This window comes from Cnephaeus nilssonii, assembly GCF_951640355.1.
Source record: "Cnephaeus nilssonii genome assembly, chromosome: 24".
Classification (NCBI taxonomy): Eukaryota; Metazoa; Chordata; class Mammalia; order Chiroptera; family Vespertilionidae; genus Cnephaeus; species Cnephaeus nilssonii.
Window position 1 is genome coordinate 8328290 of NC_137095.1, and position 6564 is coordinate 8334853.

Genomic DNA, 6564 nt, shown 5'->3' on the forward strand with positions numbered 1-6564 from the left:
AAAAACCCTTTTACAACCTGTTTCTGGAACTTGTCAGCAGCTGCCAAGAAGAGCATGTTAATTAAACGTCGGCAAAGATGGGAGCCGGAGGGCCCCGGCTCTAATTGGACAGTTTGCTCCGCGGAGTGAAAAACATTGTGACAAAGGAGGAGGGGCGCCTGGCGCGGCGGCGGGGTGCGCGGAGGGGAGCGCGCTGGGGAGGGGCGCGCGCTGGGGAGGGGCGCGCGCTGGGGAGGGGCGCGCGCTGGGGAGGGGCGCGCGCTGGGGAGGGGCGGGCGCTTTGATTCCAGCTGTTAGGGCTCCAGGCACGCCCAGGAGGGCCAAGGAGGGGCCTGTGGGCGAGGGAGGGAAGAGGTGCAGCGGACAGCAGGTGCCCAAAAGCCCTCATGCCTGGGCAGCTAGCAGTCTCCCTGACAGCAGCACTAGGCTCAACCTCAGACCAGGCTTTGGGGCTGGGGGGGGGGGCCTCCCCCCGATTATGTGACCTGGGTGTGGGGGCCATGCAGGGAGGGCACCCAGGACAGGGCCAGGCAGTCACCTCCCCGCTATGTTGAGACTGATCTGGGCACACCCTGTTGTTGCCCAGACTATAGGTGGGCCTCATGATCCGGGGTGAGGTCTTTATTCATTTTTTATAGATATATTGTATTAATTTCTTACAGAGAGGAAAGGAGAGGGATAGAGAGCTAGAAACATCAATGAGAAAGAAACATTGATCAGCTGCCTCCTGCGCACCCCCTACTGGGGATGTGCCCGCAACCAAGGTACATGCCCTTGACCGGAATCGAACCTGGGACCCTCCAGTCCGCAGGCCGACGCTCCATCCACTGAGCCAAACCGGTTGGGGCTCTTTATTCATTTTTTAAAAAATATATATTTTATTGATTTTTTACAGAGAGGAAGGGAGAAGGATAGAGAGCTAGAAACATCGATGAGAGAGAAACATCGATCAGCTGCCTCCTGCACACCCCCTACTGGGGATGTGCCCGCAACCAAGGTACATGCCCTTGACCGGAATCGAACCTGGGACCCTTGAGTCCGCAGGCTGATGCTCTATCCACTGAGCCAAACCGGTTTCGGCTAAAATATATTTCATTGATGTCAGAGAGGAACGGAGAGGGAGAGGGAGAGAGAGAGAGAAACATCAATGATGAGAGAATCGCTGATCGGCTGCCTCCTGCACGCCCCCTCCTGGGGGTCAAGCCAGCACCCGTGACCTCGTGGTTCATAGGTCCACGCTCAACCACGGAGTCACCCCGGCCGGGTGGGGGATGAAGTCTTTAAAATGCTGGCAACTGGGAGGCTTTGTCTTGGCAAAGCAGCTGTGAAGGGCCTCACGGAGCGTTGCTGAGCCTGGAGTTGCCCACAGAGCTGCAGGGGGGGCACCCCTAAACTGTGCCCCGTCTGCATGTTTGACGGCCGTACGCCAAGTCCCCACCCGTTCCCGACTCCAAGGATGCGCTGGGTACCACGCAGAGTGCCTTCCCTGCCCTGTGCGCTGACCTCCCAGCCCCCCCCCCCCCCGAGAGAGCATCATACACACCCACGGCGGGCTGGGGTCACTGGGGACCCACTTGCATCTCCCGGGGTGGGGCTGCTCAGCTAACAAGGGCACAGCTCCCTCTTCTGCCCCCATGTGCGTTGGCCCCAGATTTGCCCCCATCCCACCCGCATCCGGAGCTGAAGGGCCCCATTCGGGGTGGGGGGCCGGGGCCGGGGCCTGAGCCCCAGAAGTGAGTATGGGAAGCAGGGCCATTGCGGCTGATCCTGGGGATTAAGAGCTACAAAGTGGATGAGGAGGAGGAGGAGGCCATGGACGGCAGCCCTCGAGCTGAGCCCCATCCAGGCCGCCTGCCAGGCCTAATCCCATGGGAGCCGCCGGAGGGGCCCCTGAAATAAGGCTGCTGTGGGTGAGGGCTGCCCCGGTGGGGTGGGATGGGGTGTTCAGGGGGGCGGCCCTGAGGAGGGCTGGGAGGTCGGGAGGTGTGCACCCAGAGGTGTGAGTGTGCCCCTGTGCCTGGCCTGGGCGGCGTGTCTCTCTCCGTGGACATCCCGAGCGCACGTGACCCAGAGTGCGAGGGGCGGGCTCAGCCCCTGCGTGTATCTGAGGTGTAAGGCCTCCCTTTTAAAAATTTTTTAAATGTTTTTATTGATTTTTTTGTGTTTTTTTTTAGAGAGAGAGGAAGGGAGAGGGATTGAGGGATGATAGAAACATCGATGAGAGAGAAACATCGGCTGCCTCCTGCGCGACCCCTACTGGGGATCGGGGCCTGCAAGCGGGGCATGTGCCCTGAACGGGGATCGAACCCGTGGCCTCTTGGTTCCTGGGTCGATGCTCAACCACCGAGCCACACCGGCCGGGCTAGGGCCTCCCTTGAGGGGCGCAGAGTCCCAGGCGTGTGGAGGAAAGAGGCAGGGCCTCCACCTGCAGGCTGAGTGGGTGCTGCGTGTGTGTGCATGTGTGTGCGTGTGTGTGTGTGTGCGTGTGTGTGCGTGCTTGCGCACACACCATCGAGCGGGGTGCTTGAGAGCGGCCCTTTAGCGCCGGCTGGATAGGGCTCTGCAAATTGTAATCAGATTAAGAGGGCCCATCACTTAGGGCTCTTGAAAAGGCCACAGGACTGCTCATCGGCTGGGGCGCCCAGCCCACAAAGGCCGGGAGGAGGGCTGCGGGGAGCCGCCTGCGGGGGGGGGGGGAGGGGGGGCGGCCCGGGTGGGGGGGGGCCGCGCTCCCCTCTCTGTCTCTCGTAATTATGTCAATTTGCTAGCCAAATTGTTTGCTGGAGTGGACAGGGGGCTTGTGTTCCATTCATGTGATAATGTGGGAACCGCAGGCCTCCTGGCTGGGAAAACGGGAGGTACCAGGACCTTTCTCCCCGGAGCAGGCAGGCCCCGGGGGGTGCAGACGTGGAGGGGGGGGAGGGGGAGCCCGCCCGGGGCCTTGGGAATCCTCCCCCACTGTGGGGCTTTCCCCCAAGCATTCCAGAAACTTCCAGCTGGGGGGGGGTGTGTGTGCTCTGGGATGTCCTTATAGGGCCTATGAAGACGAAGGACGGAGCCCTGGCCGGTGTGGCTCAGTGGACAGAGCGTCGGCCTGTGGACTGAAGGGTCCCAGGTTCGGGTCCAGTCAAGGGCACGTACCTCAGTTGCAGGCTCGATCCGGGCCCTGGTTGGGCCTTGTGTGGGAGGCAACCGATCGATGTGTCTCTCCCACATCGATATTTCTCTCTCTGTCTCTCCCCCTCCTTTCCACTCAGAGTATTTGCTAATAGAATCTTTAGAATCTCGCATTCGGCCCACAACAAATATGTTTTGTGGCCCAGCCAAGATAACGGTATGTAAGAAAACACGAATTTTATCATTGCTCTTGTTCTACTTACACGATACTCTTCTAAATAAACCTACGTTTCTATGAAAATGGAAGCTTGTGGGGTTTTTTTGCGGCCCCCGTAAACTTAAACCTTGTTTATTTGGCCCGTGCAAGCCTTTGCGTTTGACAGGCTGGCTCTAAACCGGTGGTTCTCAAAGTGTGGTCCCGACCAGCCGCACTGCCGTCACTTGCCAACTTGTTAAAAACGCACAATCCTTGAGTCCTTCCTCCCCGGCCCACCGAGTCAGACACGGGCTCCAGTTCGAGACCCATCCCTCTACGTTACTGAACCATTCCCCTGGGGAGGGGGCTTCGGGGTGTTTCCAATCCCGTGTCATTAAAACCTGCGCGACCCCCTGGCCGATATGGCTCGGTTGGTCCCTGTGCACCGAAAGGGTGCCGGTTCGATTCTCAGTCTGGGCACAGGCCCAGGTCCCGGGTTCGGCCCCGGTTACAGGAGGCAACCTGTAGTGAACCCCCCTTTTCACGTCCCGCGTGGTTCAGGGTTCAGGTTCAGGGTTCGGGCTCTGGAGGAGGCCGCACGCAAATGAAAGAGACTAGACAAGGAAGTCTAAATTTGGGAATATTGCCCTGGCCGGTGTGGCTCAGTGGATAGAGCGTCAGCCTGCGGACTGAAGGGTCCCGGGTTCGATTCCGGTCAAGGGCACGTACCTTGGTTGCGGGCACATCCCCAGTAGGGGGTGTGCAGGAGGCAGCTGATCGATGTTTCTCTCTCATCGATGTTTCTGACTCTCTATCCCTCTCTCTTCCTCTCTGTAAAAAATCAATAAAATATATATTATAAAAAAAAAAAAGTAAAAAAAGTAAATTTGGGAATATTGGGGGCCAGGCGGGAGCCCCACTCAAGGGGAAGGACTCCACTTTGCTCTGGCCTAGCGATCCCTTTTATTAAGACTATGGGATCCACCCATAGCCCTTAGGCAGGCCTTTCCAGTAATAGCCAATCAGCAAGGATTTACACAAGATTAAAAGGTGGAGGTTGCTTTAGCTACCATTGTCTCAACTAGACAGTGGTTGACCAGCCTTCCAGGTTCCTTGTCCACACCTCTCTGCTAGTGAGGACCATGGGCGGCTTCCAACAGCAACCGATTGATGTTTCTCTCTCACATCGATGTTTCTCTCCCTCTCCCTCTCTTTCTAAAATCAATTAAAAATATTTAAAAGAAACAAACAGCAACAAAAATGTGTGCCACAATATCTCCTTTTAAAATATATATATTTTTTATTGATTTCAGAGAGGAAGGGAGAAAGAAAGATAGAAACATCAGTGATGAGATAGAATCATTGATCGGCTGCCTCCTGCACTCCCCCTACTGGGGAGACGGGGGGGGGGGGGGGGGTGGATCTAGCCCGCAACCCTTGGCTGGAATTGAACCTGGGACCCTTTCGTCCGCAGGCCAATGCTCTATCCACCGAGCCAAATCAGCCAGGACGATATGTCCTTTTATTTGTGTGTTTGCGCCTCCCGCGAACACTTCTTTTCCCTCAAAATTTTCTTGGTTAACTTTTCACGTTTGCTCTTCCAAATGAACTTTAGAATCAGCATCTGAATTCCGTCTCAACGGCACGGCATCGACTAGGTGTTTTAATTTAGAAAGGATTGACACCTTGACAGTATCGAGTCTTCCCATCAAATATTGAAACGCGCCAGGGTTTTAGGTATAATTCACATAATTACATATAATTTAGGCAGGCTTTGTTATGATCCTAGATATAACAATTGCAGGAGAATTTTATGAAACTAAGAACATAATTGCAAAGGGTCAGGCTTATGATCACCTTATTCTTCTTGGGATAGTCTTATTTCTTTTTTTATTGTTTTTTTTTTTTACAGAGAGAGAAAGAGAGAGAGAGAGAGAGATATTTGTTGTTCCACTTATTTATGCATTCACTGGTGGATTCTTGTATGCGCCCTGACCGGGGATTGAACCTGAAACCTTAGTGTATCAGACGATGCTCCAACCAACAGAGCCACACCGGCCAGGGCTGTACACTATTTTTTTAAAAAATACATTTTTAATTGATTTTTAGAGAGAAAGGAAGGGAGAGGGAGAGAGATAGATAGAAACATCAATGATGAGAATCACTGATCAGCTGCCTGCTGTACGCGATCGAGCCCGCAACCCCGGGCATGTGCCCTTGACCAGAATCGAACCCGGGACTCTTCAGTCCACAGGCCGACGCTCTATCCACTGAGCCACACCAGCCAGGGCTGTACACTATTTTTCTTTCTTTTCCTACTTTTTTTGAAAAAATATTTTTAGTGATTTCAGAGAGGAAGGAAGAGGGAGAGAGAGTTAGAAACATCAATGATAAGAGAGAATCACTGATTGGCTGCCTCCTGCACACTCCACACTGGGGATTGAGCCTGCAACCCAGGCAGGTGCCCTGACTGGGAATCGAACCGTGACCTCCTGGTTCATAGGTCAACCCTCAACCACTGAGCCACACCGGCCAGGCTGTACACTATTTTTAAGTAAAAACATTTTGAGCGTTTGTGCACAGAATTAAATGCCCAAAAGGTAAACACCATCTGGAACCCTTCAGCCCACAGGCCAACCCTCTATCCACTGAGCCAAACCAGCTAGTCCCGTGGTCGGCAAACCGCGGCTCGCGAGCCACATGCGGCTCTTTGGCCCCTTGAGTGTGGCTCTTCCACAAAATACCACGGCCTGGGCAAGTCTATGTTGAAGAAGTGGCGTTAGAAGAAGTTTTAAGTTTAAAAACTTTGGCTCCCAAAAGAAATTTCAATCGTTGTCCTGCTGATATTTGGCTCTGCGGACTCATGAGTTTGCCGACCACTGGGCTAGGGCCAGGGCAAGGTTCCCTCTTCTTCTGCCTCAGGTGCACCCACCCGCTCAGAGCTGACTGCCCGGGGCCACCCTGCCCCTGGGTGAGCCGGGACCCCCCAACCCCCAGCGGCTGTCCCAGCCAGGCTGGCAGGAGGGGTGGGGCTGGCCTGGGTTAGGTACCCCGCCCTGGGAGGTAAAGCCCCCCAGGAGGCCGCTGCCTGCAGCGCTGCCTCTGTGCGGGGCCCCGGGATGGGAGGCGCCGGGCGGCCTGTCCGCTTTGGCTGCCAGATGAAAGGGGGGACGACATAAAGGCTGCCCGGCCCGCTGAGCACGGGCGCTTTGTGCGCCCCCAGACGGATCTGCAGACGCCTGAATGAAGAT